Genomic DNA, 13,989 nt, shown 5'->3' on the forward strand with positions numbered 1-13,989 from the left:
ACTTTAGCTTCCACAAAATTCCAAAAAAATTCTCACTTAATTTCTTATGCCAACCTACAATATATGTGATGAAGTCTAAAAATGTTGGGGTGTGATCTAGTTTCATGTTCAAGGTATATGTGAACAAATTCACAAAAGAACTGTATCTGATCCAGAATTATTTAAGGACAAGGTTTATTACATATTATATATTAGTAAAAGCTAAGGAAGAGAGGATAAAGGCAGCAAAGGTGGCTGGAAGCAACTGACCTCCTAAAAGGATTAGCAACAGCAGCAGCAACATCAATTCCCATCAGAGAATAAATAACATAAAAAAAGGAGAGCAACATAATGAAGAGGAATTAGGGACAAATCATGCTTGCAACTGGGCTATTAGTAGCAACATCCATCAAAGGTAAAGGCAGGGTTTATATAGGGGAGCAGCACATGATGTGCGTGTTGGGAAAAGGGTAAGGGAAGAGTTAGGGAAAGGTTAATTCTCAGTGTTTCCCTCCTGGGATAGTTGGGGGGGTGTGAGCTTGGGGAAGGCATTAGGGAAGTAATTCCCACCATTTCAGTAGGTTTACACCTTAAAGGGACTGAGATATTTACATCTCACAACCTCTACCACCCCTTTTCCATGGATGAGTTTCCAAGTGGCCCACAATGAAGCTATTTGTCTAGTTAACAATGGGAAGGAAATCAGATGCCTATAGATTAGGCAAGACCATCATAGGAGAAAAAAATATTTGTCCTTTTTCTAATATTTCCTCTACTTCATTTGGAAACCAAGATCAGGAAAGATGAGATATGGAAAGAATAAGTGTACTAGCTGGCATTATTTGTCTAGACTTATGATTTCATTGGAAAAGGGAATTCCTAGTTACTTCCTCCAAATTTTACATATATATATATACAACTAATCGATAACTTATGATTTTAGTTGCCTGGAACAGAGTTGTCCAGTGTTACACAGCCAGCAAGTACCTAAACCTAGGTACTTAATGATTCTGAGTTGACCATCTGCCCTTTTATCAAGCTGTCTCTGATTTAATATTGCTAGCTTTTTCCCTCTAACTCTCAAACAGTATTTCTTGAACTAGACTGAAGGACAAGACAAGGCAGCATAGTATATTAAGAAGAACCCTATATTTGTCCAAGCAGGTTCTAATTTCAAAGAACTTGGTTCAAGATCTAGACTCCACTAATAAGTCATTAAATTTATCTGGACCTCATTTTCTTACTTGCAAAAGGAGAGATTTTGAACTAGGAGATCTCTAAATTTCCTTTCAGTTCTAAATACTGATTCCATGGACTTACATGATTACATAAATGAATGAATTTATGTACCAAGGTACTTAGAACGTACTAAGAACTAAATACTGGAGGTATAAATACAGAAGATCTTCAATAGGTACTATAGGAATTTTACATTCTAATGGGGAAACAATGTATAGAGAAAAGTGGGAACCAAGGGAAGCTGCTTTGGTTTTGGGAAATCTTAGGAATGGAGGAATGGATTGACCACATCTTTTTAGAAGCAAGAACCATATAATTTATTTGTGTATTGTTTTGCTTTGTTTTGGTTTTTTTTTACAAGGCAAATGGGGTTAAGTGGCTTGCCCAAGGCCACACAGCTAGCTAATTATTAAGCGTCTGAGACTGGATTTGAACCCAGGTACTCCTGACTCCAGGGCCAGTGCTTTATCCACAGGCCACCTAGCCGCCCTAGGACCATATAATTTAACCAATTTTATTCAAGCGTCATTTATTATGTATTACCTATTGTGTGAGAGAAACTAATGATTCAAAAGAGATGATATTGACTGTCAATATTTAGTGAGGGCGAAGAGGTGTTATAGATCTAGCAGGCTTCCAAGTCCCTTTGCCAAGAGGAATTGGGGACTGCTCCTCCCCCATGCTGGATTGAGAAAGGCTAGAGAACTCTGTAGAACTCCATTCTTCTTCTCCCTCCCATTTTGAATCCTCTTCAATGAATTTGTACAATATTTTGCACACATATTTCATTTGGTTGTAAGTTCTTTGAGAGCAGGCACCATCTTTTGTCTCTTTTTGTAGGTGGTGCAGCGGATAGAGTTTTTGTAGGTGGTGCAGCGGTCTTGGAGTTTGGAGGACAGGAGTTCAAATCTAGCTTCAGACACTTGTCACTAACTAGCTGTGTGACTCTGGGCAAGTCACTTAACCCTGATTGCTTTTCATTGAGGGCTATCTCCAGTCATCCTGTTTCATATCTGGCCACTGGACCCAGATGACTCTGGAGGAGAAAGTGAGACCGATGTAGAGAATTATGAATGTAGCAGAAACAAAATCTGTAATCTTTTAATGCTGTTAAAATCTTGGAATCTTGTTAACAGTATTGAAAGTCCTTTGCTCTTGAGATGTAAACTGACTCCTATTACTTCATTATTCTCCTCCTTCCCAACCCCCAGTTTCCAATCTTCCACCTGGGTTCCAGTCACTTAAGGGGGGGAGGGATTTCCCCTCCATCTCATCTTCCCATAGATGGTGGTGTGACTGGAAATAACATGTTGAACTTAGAGGTTGTGCACCTTGGAACAGGAAGTGATCTGTACATAATCTACCATTGGAGGATACCTACACCAAGGTGTAAGACAACACACCCAAACACCACTCCTTGTCCAACCTACCACAGAAGGGTATTTAACAGGTACCTCTGGCCCTTCAGGGCTTTTCTTCTTGATTCTATCTTTTGATCCTGCAGGATGTCTACATCTCTGTTTCCTTCCTAGACCATGTGATAGACTTTGGTGGTCCACCATGGACCCCATGCCACATGGCTGGGGCTATTTCTCTCTCTCCTCTCTCTCTCTCTCTCTCTCTCTCTCTCTCTCTCTCTCACTCACTCAAACTTCATCTAGCCTATTCTTTTTTTTTAGTTGTTTGGGGTTTTTTTTACAAGGCAATGGGGTTAAGTGGCTTGCCCAAGGCCACACAGCTAGGTAATTTTTAAGTGTCTGAGGCTGGATTTGAACTCAGGTACTCCTGACTCCAGAGCCAGTGTTCTATCCACTGCACCACCTAGCCACCCCCACCTAGCCTATTCTTAAAGTGATTACTGCTTTCTAGGAGTTTTAATGTGTTTATTTGTAATAATTTGCTATAATAAAATCCTGAGCAGTTTTAACATCCCAGAGAGAGCTCCAATTCTTTAGCCTTTTTAGTGGCCTTAAATCTTCTGTCTTCAATCTCTAAAACTTTATTAAACAGAAACAAGACTGATGATTTAGTACAGTTAACCCTTCACTCAAATCCAGTTCATGTATCTGTCATGGTATCACCTCCCTGATGTCATGGTCTTCTTTGAGAATGAAGAACAAACAGTATCTTTAGCTCAGAGTCCATGGTCTGCCACATAGTTGACACTTAATAAATGTATACTGACTAACTAGAAAGTATGTGTTGATTCAGATAGATATGTTTTTAACAGTTAAGATAGGTCTTCACTGTAAATTATGAAATTATATAATGTTTAAAAAATAAATAAGATACAATTTAAACACTTATTCTAAAGTCTTTGATACTGCCTAACATGGAAACTAATCTCTTTAGATTTCTTTCATCACTGCAGGTTTCTTGTTTTACAGATAGGGAAATGGAGGCATATTTATAATAGGAAATGCCTTGCTAGAGGATATGATGAACTATTAATTTGAACAAACCATTTCTCCTTCTGAGTGAGTGCATTTTAAGCTATGAAGCTATACCAAGAGGGGTGGTAGATCTGCTTTTGATAGATATTTAGTTCATATTGAGGTAATAGGTAACTAGTTCTATATTTGGCACAAGCCTGGAACTTTTGTTGCTGTCGTAGTTATTTCCTGAAGATGTCTAATCTTTGTTTTTCTCAAGAAGAATTGACTTCCTAGTTGAATCTCTGACTACTGAATTGGCCCCTTTCTAAATTCATAACACAATTGATTCAGGATGTTGTTATGTTCAATAACACAGTTAACCCAAAAACTTCCTGTTGATTACATAGCCTAAGGGAGGACACAAGGTGCCTAGGGCTCTTTCAGATTGGATTCCCATTATCTTTCTGAGAGAGATGGAATTCATGATCCTCCACCTCCAAACCAGAAGGGGAACTAGGAGGAAGAAGGTTACAAAGTCTGAGGGTGTAATGAAGAAAGTTAGAATTGTTTTATTTTAAGTCATTGCTATCTAGTTGTTTTTTTGGTTTTTTTGGTTTTTTTGTTTTTTTGGTTTTTTAGTTTTTGCAAGGCAATGGGGGGTTAAGTGGCTTGCCCAAGGCCACACAACTAGATAATTATTAAGTGTCTGAGACCGAATTTGAACCCAGGTAATCCTGACTCCAGGGCCGGTGCTCTATCCACTGGACCACCTAGCTACCCCTGCTATCTAGTTTTTATGCCATCTTCATTTCCCAGATGTAGTTCTTACCCCTTCCCCCAGAAAACTATTCTCTACACAAAACATAAAAGAGTTTGTGGGATAACCCCACTTCATATGTAGATCATTCTCAGTTAATTCTCAGTTAATCTCAGTTAATCTTGTCATCCTGAACTCTAAAGTAATCCAGGGACATCTTACATATTTTTTCATAAATTAAGAATATTTCAACATATCCAAATCAAGTAGATTTGAAGTCCTTAACAATTCTTAAAATATTATTCAATAATCTAGAGAAAACTTTCCCAACTGGATCATTAAAATTCTATACTAAATCCTTTTAAAACTTGATTTAATTAATGTTACTGAATATATACAATTTATTAACAGTGAAATAAAAATAAAACCATAGCTAATTATGTAGAACAATTAGTTCCAAGAATGGCTGCTTGGTGGCACAGCAGAGAGAGAGTACAATCCCAGAGTCAGGAAGACTTGAATGCAAATTTGACCTCAGACACTTACTAATTGTGTGACCCTGTACAAGTCATTCAAACCTATTTGTACCAGTTTCAGCATCTATAAAATGAGCTAGGGAAAGAAATGGCAAAGCACTCCAAGATGGGGTCATGAAGTGTTGGATATTATTGAAATGACTAAACAACAAAAAATTTCTTTTTTTAAAAGTTACTTTATGCTTTATTTTTTTATTGATGTTTTATTTTTCCAAATACATGTAAGGTTATTTTTTTAACATTCATCTATATGCCTATGCATATTTCTAGGTCATAAAATTTCCTTCCATGCTCTCTTCCCACCCCCTCTCCTCAGCAGTGAACAGTCAAGTTAATAATGTACTTACACATTTGTGTTAAGCATGTTTACAGGACAGCCATTTTTGGTATGAGGAATTGGGATTAAGGAAAAGAAATAATTTATATATATATATCTAAATATATAATTAATTAATAATCAATACATTAATTAATTAATTATATATAATATAATATAATATAATATAATATAATATAATATAATATAATATAATATAATATAATATAATATAATATATATATAAAATTAGGTTTTAGCAAGGCAAATGGGGTTAAGTGGCTTGCCCAAGGCTTTACAGCTAGGTAATTATTAAGTGTCAAAGGCCAAATTCGAACTCAGGTACTCCTGCCCCCAGGGCCAGTGCTCTATCCCCTGCACCACCTAGCCACCCCAAGATATAGAAGTGCTTTATAATTGTGTTCATACAGTTTCTGGGTTTGCCTTGGGAGGTAGATTCCCAAGTATTTAATGTTGTCTACAGTTACTTTAAATGGAATTTCTCTTTCTATCTCTTGCTTCTGAGCTTTATTGTTCATATATAGAAATATTGATGATCTATGTGGGTTTATTTTATATCCTGCTATTTTGCTGAATTTGTTCATTGTTTCAAAGAGTTTTTTAGATGTTCCACTTGGGTTCTCTAAGTATAACATCATATTATCTGCAAAGAGAAAGTTTTGCTTCCTCATTGCCAATTCTGATTCCTTCGATTTCTTTTTCTTCTCTTATTGCTTGAGCTAACACTTCAAAAACTATATTGTATAGTTAATGGTGATAATGGATATCTTTGTTTTTATCTCTGATCTTACTGGAAATGCTCCAAGTTTATCCCCATTATATATAATATTTTTTGAAGGTTTTAGATAGTATTACTTATTATTTTAAGGAAAACACCATTTATTCTTAAACTTTCTAGCATTTTTAATAGGAATGGATGTTATATTTTATTAAATGATTTTTCAGCATCTATTGAGATAATCATATGATTTCTGTTGGTTTTGCTATTGATCTATTCATTTATATTGAGTGTTTTCCTAATATTAAACCATCCCTGCCTACCTGGTATAAATCCTACCTGATCATGGTGTATCATACTAGTAATAACTTGCTATAATCTTGTTGCTAAAATTTAAGATTTTTGCATCAATGTTCATTAGGGAAATTATTTTATAATTTTCTTTATTTGCTTTGGTTCTTCCTGGTTTAGGTATCAGTTCCATGTTGGTGTCATAAAAAAATTGGTAGAATTTATTCTATTTTTTAAATAGTTTATGTCAAATAGGAATTAATTGTTCCTTAAATGTTTGGTAGAATTCCCTTGTAAATTCATCTGGATATGAAGACTTTTTCTTAGAGTTTATTGATTTTTTTCAATTTCTTTTTCTGAAATGGGGTTGTTTAAGTATGTTATTTCCTCTTTTGTTAATCTGGGTAGTTTGTATTTTTGTAAATATTCATTCATTTCATTCAGATTGTCAAATTTATTGACTTAAAGTTGGGGAAAGTTTCTCCAAATTATCTCTTTAATTTCCTCCTCATTGGTGGTTAGTTCGCCCTTCTTGTTTTTGATACTGGTAATTTGTTTATCTTCTTTCTTTTTTTTAATCAGATTAACCAAAAGTTTATCTATTTTATTGGCTTTTTCATAAAAAACAACCCTTAGTTTTATTTATTGGATTAATAGTTTTCTTGATTTCAATTTCATTAATCTCTCCCTTAATTTTCAGAATTTCTAATTTGGTATTTAATTGGAGATCTTTGATTTGTTCTTTTTGTAGCTTTTTGAGCTGCCTACCCAATTCATTGATCTCCTTTTTCTCTATTTTATTCATATGAACATTTAGAAAAATAAAGGTTCCCCTCAAAACTTCCTTGACTGCATCCCATAAATTTTGGTATGATGTCTCATCATTATCATTTTCTTGGATATAATTTTGATTATTTCTATGATTTGTTGCTTGATCCACTCATTTAAAATTAAGTTATTTTGTTTCCAATTAATTTTTATTTTCTATTTCCATGACCCTTTATTATATGTAATTTTTATTGCATCATGGTCTGAGAAGTATGCTTTTATTATTTCTGCCTTTCTGCATTTGATTGAGATTTTTATGCTCTAATACATGGTCAGTTTTGGAATAGTGCCATGTACTGCAGAGAAGAAGGTTTATTCTTTTCTCCAGAGGTCTATCACATCTTAGTTTTCTAAGATTTCATTCACCTTCTTGTTAATTTTGTGGTTAGCTCTTTCTAGTTCTGAGAGAGGGAAGTTAGGGTTCCCCATTATTAAAGTTTTGTTGTCTATGTCTCCTTGTATTTCTTTCTTTTTTTTTAAGGTTTTTGCAAGGCTAAGGGGTTAAGTGGCTTGCCCAAGGCCACACAACTAGGTAATTAAGTGTCTGAGACCGGATTTGAACCCAGGTACTCCTGACTCCAGGGCCAGTGCTTTATCCACTATGCCACCTAGCCACTCCCTGTCTCCTTGTATTTCACTCAACTTTTCCTCTAGAACTTTGGATGTTATACTACTAAGTGCATATATGTTTAATAATGATACAGCTTCATTGTTGATTATGTTGCCCTTTAAGAAGATGTAGTTTCTTTCCTTATTCCTTTTAAAGAGATCTATTTTTACTTTTGTTTTATCTGAGATCAGGTTGACTACCCCTAGTTTTTTTTTTCAGCTGAAGCATAGCATATTTTGCTCCATACTTTTACCTTTAACATGTGTGTATCTCTCTGCTTCAAATGTCTTTCTTGTAAAAAAAACATAGAATTCTGCTTTCTGCTTCCATTTTATGGAACAATTCATCCCATTCATATTTACAGTTAAGATTACTAATTCTGTATTTCCCTCTAAGTTATCTTTCCCCATTAAATTTCTCTCTTTCCTTTCCTCTTATTCCTCCTCACCAAAGATTTATTCCCTTTCCCTTTTAACTTTTGTTTTAATTTAAATTTCAGTTTATTTCACTTAAAGCCTTCCTTTTTACCAGTCCTTTCTTCCCTTATCTTTCCTTTCCCAGGATCCCTCTTTCCCTGTGAGTAGGATAGATTTTTTTTACCCAAGAGGGAATGTATCTTACTCCTTCTCTGGGCTAAATCTATTGAACAGAATTTACTTAGTTTTCACACCCTCCCTTCTTTCTCTCTAAAATTATAAATCTTTGTGCCTCTTCATCTGGTGCTATTTATCACTCAGGTACTATTAATCAGGTTTCATCCATCACAACTTGAGTAACTGATTGCTTGATAAGCTCAAATTGCTATCAAAGTGCCATCACAGATTAATTAATTGATTGCTTGATTTTTTGATAAGCAGCATTGCCTTGAAGTCACTAAGTACCCCCCCCTTCTGTCTCATTAGAAGTACACTTTTTGAGTCTTGAATTACATCAAATTATAATCTATTTTTTCCTTACCCTCTTTTCAAGTACACTAGACACACAATCCCCATGAGCCAAAGTATCATCCAAAGCCAAATCATTTCATGAACTATTTGTACCCCTCCCCCCAAAGCCTATTTTCTCACACACTTTACCTCCCCCTCCTCACCCAGGGTACGTAACCCCTTCTTAAGTGAAGTAAGGATTAAGTCAAACCCTGATTTAATTAATTATAAGAATCTTAAAGGGCTCTAAGAACTGGGAGGCTCTGAAGGTCTCATTTGAGAACTTTACAAATGATCATAAATTAATGGGAGACACTGACTCAGGAAGCTTGGTCAGCGCAGCAGAATTGAAGTAGATCAAAGGATACTGAGACATGTAAGTTTAAAGCTAACACCTCTGCTTTTCATCAGGGCTTTTTTTTTAATTTAAGGCAATGGGGTTAAGTGACTTGCCCAAGGTCACAGAGCTAGGCAATTATGAAATGTCTGAGGTCAGATTTGAACTCAGGTCCTCCTGACTCCAGGACCAGTGCTCTATCCACTGTACCACCCAGCTGCCCTCATGTTTTCTTTTTAAAGGTATTGAATTCTCTGGTTAATTTTTCATAATTGTCCTGTATGACTCTCATTTCTTTTTTCCATTTTTCTTCTTCCTCTCTTCTTTGGTTTTTAAATTATTTTTTTAAGCTCTTCTATGAGCTTCTAGATTTGAGTCCAATTCATAGACTGTTGTGAGACTTCCCCTGTGAGTTCTTTTTCACTGATTTCTTCTTCCAATATGGCATTGTTATCATCTTTGTCTGTAAAATCCTTTTCTACAGTGAGCACTTTTTTAGCTTTTTTGCTCATCTTTGTTGTATTAGCTCTGTTCCTGAAGTATAAGGAGTATAGATCCAAGCTTTTTTTTTTCTGGGACTGGGGTCTGATTTCTGCCTTGTCATTGGCCAAGATGTTGCCTTGGCAGTCCAGGCCTTGCCTTTGCAGAGGTTTATTTCCTTCTTTGTTTCCAGGTTCTGATTTAGCACTGGTTTGTTCCCAACCCAGTTCAGTCTTTTGCCCTGGTGTTCCCAGGGACTTTGTTTGGGGTTGGGATCCTCCCTGCTGGCTTGCTATCTAGCTGCTGAGATCTCAGCTGTTGTCAAGTTGTCAGGACCTGGACTTCATTATGGCTAAAAGCCTTCCCCTAACTTCCCTGCTCTTCCACCTCCTGGGCTTTATTTCACCCTTTTCCCCAAAAGAGACAGACCTTCATTGAAGATCCTCCATGATGTCTAGAATCTTTTGGATCTTCTCTTTTTTCTTGGTGGGATCTGTAGCTTTAATGGCACTGCAGAGGCTTCATTTATCGTCGGTAGGGAAAAGCTCCAAGAGCATGTTAGCTTCTCACTGCCATCTTGGTTCTGACCCATTGCCATCTAAGAACAATCACCACAAGCAACAATTCTTACAACCTCTATAAGAGGGAGAAGGAGAGGGGGAGGGGGAGGGAGAGATTGAGAGTGGGAAGGAAACAATCAAAGTCAGAGACTGACACAAAGACAGAGACAAAAACAGAGATGTAGAAACAAAAGAACATTTTAGCAAAGGTAACACAAAAACTGAGTCTAGCAATATGTGCAAATTTTCATTCCCTGAATTCTTAAAAGAAGGAAAGGAGATTTGTTTTTCTCTTCTCTTCTCTGGGACCAAGATTGATAACTATAATTACACAATATTCAATTTCAATTTGATACTGTTGCTGATGTTCCATTTACTTTGTTTCAGGTCTTCAAATTACAAGAAGATTTTGCCAGATTTCTCAGTTATCTACTACTGAAATTGATCAATTCTGATGTGCTTCTATCAATTTGTTTCTGGTGGTAGATTCTGGTGTGCTAAATTGTATGTAGAAGGCAAGCATTTATGATAAAATTGTTATAGTGCATGATCTGTGTGGAATTCTGAGGAAAACTCAAATTCAGTGAATAATGATAATGCCAAAAATGCCAATAATGCCAAAAATTAATTCACCATTGTTAAAAATACATTGACCTTTTAGACTTTTATTGCCTTAAAAATTCCATTTTACTGGGAAACCATATTCCACCTGGTCTTTCATGACAGGATTTTTTCCTACTTTAAACAGTTTCCAAATTAAGTCCTGTATTTCAAAAAAAAATTGCACAAAGACTTTTGGGACATTCTATAAATTCTTTTCCTCATTCAAGTTACTTCACTTTGTATTAGTTTTTAATACATCTTCCCATGCTTCATGCTTGTCATTTCTCAAGGGTCAATACTATTCCATTATATTCATGAACCACAATTCATTTAACCAGTCCCCAGTCTACTTTGCTTCCACCTCTTTGCTACCATAAAAAGTGCTGCTATAAATATTTTGGCATACATGATACTTTTCTTCATCCACTGTTGTCCTCATTGTGCCTAGCAGTGAAATCTTTGAGCTAAAAGATAAAATTTTGATTTTTAATCACTCTGTTAACTTGATAATATATAAATATATAATATTTCTATTATATCATAATTATAACTATGAATATAAATATATAGATAAAATTGAAATAAAAAAGCCATCATTCCAACAGGCTTTCTTATAGAAAAGATCAAGGGAAGCTATAGGAAGCTGAATCAATTCTGAATCCTTGGACAGAAAGGCAAGAAAGGACTAGGGGAAAAATGAGAAGTAGGTTTATCTTGTGGCCATGGTCCCACACATACACACAGAACCCCTCACACTATCTTACTCCCTCACATACTTGTCCATGTACTCTTGTTATTTTTTAGTCATGTCTAACTCTATGTGACTCTGTGGCACAATGATACAGTCCACTGAAGTTTCCTTGGTAAAGATATTGGACTGATTTGCCATTTCCTTCTCCAGCAGATTAAGGCAGAGGTTACATGACTTGCCCAAGGTCACAAAGCTAGGAAATATTTGAGATTAGATTTGATCTCATCTTCCTATTTCTAGGCCCAGTGCTCTATTAACTGAGCCTAGTTGCTTCCTAGGCAGAGATTAAGGGACTTACTCAAAGTCATACAGTTAGGAAGTATCTGAGGTCAGATTTAAACTCAGGTCTTTCTGACTCCAGACCCAGCATGCTGTCCACTATACCTCCCATGTACTCTTCTATTATCTCTTCTTTAGGAAGTGGAGTAGTACAAAGGAAAGAATGGTATATTTGGAGTCAGAGGACTTAGATTCAATACTCACCTATGCCATTTATTAACCATGCCTCAATTTTCTCCTCAATAGAATTATTTTAACTAGGTAGATTTGGAATGGGTGTAATAGGTAGTCTCTTAAAGTTTCCTTTTACCTCTAAATCTATGTTAATTCTCAAAATTAATCAGGAAATCCAACTACAGTAGAAATCTCTTCTGCAGTCTAGACCTTTCCTAATCTCTCCTTGGAACCAAATAGTAACTGAAATTCATAAAGCACTGAAAAGTTTTACATTTTACATACATTATCCCAATTGAGCCACATAACAATTCAGTGAAGTAGGCAATACAAATAATTATCTCGATTATAAAAATGGATAAACTGAAACCACTTAGTTAAGTGACTTGTCTGTGGCTATATCACTAGTTAAGAGTCAAAATTCAAAGCCAGATCTTTCTGACTAAAAGTCTAGTACCCGGGGTGGCTAGGTGGTGCAGTGGATAAAGCACCGGAGTCAAGAGTACCTGGGTTCAAATCTGGTCTCAGACCCTTAATAATTACCTAGCTGTGTGGCCTTGGACAAGCCACTTAACCCCATTTGCCTTGCTAAAAAACCTAAAAAAATAAGTCTATTACCCTGTCCCTAACACACACTTGGTTGCCCCTTATAAACTTAGATGATTTGCCTGTCCTCTGTTCCAGTCACTGGAGCTAATTTTATTATCTAATCCTTGAAGGACAATGAGATAACATTGGATAGAACACTGGACCTGAAGTCAGGAAGACACTCTTGAGTTCAAATCTGGCCTCAGACACTTACTAGTTGTGTGAACCTGGGAAAGTCATTTAACCCTTTTTACCTCAGCTTCCTCATCTGTAAAATAAATTAGAGAAGGAAATAGTAAACCATTCCAGTGTGTATGCCATGAAAACCCTATACGGGTTCTGGAAAAGTTGAAAATTGACGATCCTAGTTAATGGTTTAAGAGTTGATGAGATCACCAGGTGGTATAATGGATAGATTGCTAGGCCTAGACTCAGGAAGCCTTGAGTTCAAATCCTACTTCAGACACATACTGGCTATATGATCTTAGAAAAGTCATTTAACCTGTTTATTTGTAAATCACCTAACATAGTTACCAGCATATAATAGGCATTATATAAAATATATTAATAAAATAAAAAATGTGTTACTACTTCCAAATCAAATATTTACATGTTAACAGTGACTTTAAGGAACCCCAAAAAGTATGTCCAGTGGTAGAAATTTCAACCCCTAGGTTAAGCCAGTGGAAAAAATTTCCAACCAGGCGCCACTTTCAGGTCCTAAATCACAGCTTCTAGGCCTTTCCTATGAGGAAGACCAGTTTTGAGAGACAAGATTACTTTTAAAAAGTAAAGATGGGAACAGCTAAGTGATGAGTAGATAGAGCACCAACCTTGGAGTCAGGAGGACCTAAGCTGAAATCTACCTCAGACACTTAATATTTGCTTAATTGTGTGAACTTGGGCAAGTCACTTAACCCATTGCCTTGCAAAAACCCCAAAACAAAAAAGTAAAAGTTAAGTTGATATTTTTGCAGAGAGAAACAGAATTTTAAGGAGACAAGATATCTGGAGAGCAAAGATCTCTTAATCAGGAAAAAACAAAAATAGGAGCAATCTGGCTACCTGAGTTTGATAAACAAAAAAATTAGATGAGATTAGGATGAGCCAGCATTGTAGAAAGTTAGAACCAGGTTGATGAACCTTAGAGACTATCCTTATTTTCAGATATTCACTGAAGAGGATAATCATTCTCTCCTCCAAAGAGCAGTCTTATGCAAATGCTGGGGACCTCTCCCTTCCTATGCAGATAAGAAAACTGAGTCCCAGGGACAAAAAGTATTGTATTTTTTTATAAATTGATATTTGTCCTTTGTTCTCAAAGAAGGCCATGACAACAGGGAAGTGATGCCATAACAAGTACATGAATTGGATTTGAATGAGAGGGTGCTGTGCTAAGTCATTAACCTCACTTTCTCCTCTAGAGCCATCTGAGTCCAGTTTCCAAAATCATATTTATTAATTTTTATCATATTTCTCAATCATAACAACTGGAGAGGTCCCTGGATGCCAGGTAATCAGGGCTAAGTGACTTGCCCAGGGTCATACAGTTAGTGTCAAATATCTATCAGATTTGAACTCCAGTCCTCTTGACTTCAAGACCAGTGTTCTATCTTCTATA

General features: G+C 36.0%; 1 long non-coding RNA gene across 2 annotated transcripts in view; it reads right to left on the minus strand.

Annotated features, from left to right (window-relative positions):
- Window positions 1-10,633: 10,633 nt before the first annotated feature.
- LOC141520257 (uncharacterized) overlaps window positions 10,634-13,989 on the minus strand; it is a 40,983-nt gene continuing 37,627 nt past the window's right edge. For both annotated transcript variants that reach the window (XR_012477570.1, XR_012477571.1), the window contains one exon: window positions 10,634-11,040. This is a non-coding gene — a long non-coding RNA (uncharacterized LOC141520257). The remainder of the gene's footprint in view (window positions 11,041-13,989) is intronic.

Source organism: Macrotis lagotis, chromosome 4 (assembly GCF_037893015.1).
Source record: "Macrotis lagotis isolate mMagLag1 chromosome 4, bilby.v1.9.chrom.fasta, whole genome shotgun sequence".
NCBI classification, from domain to species: Eukaryota; Metazoa; Chordata; class Mammalia; order Peramelemorphia; family Peramelidae; genus Macrotis; species Macrotis lagotis.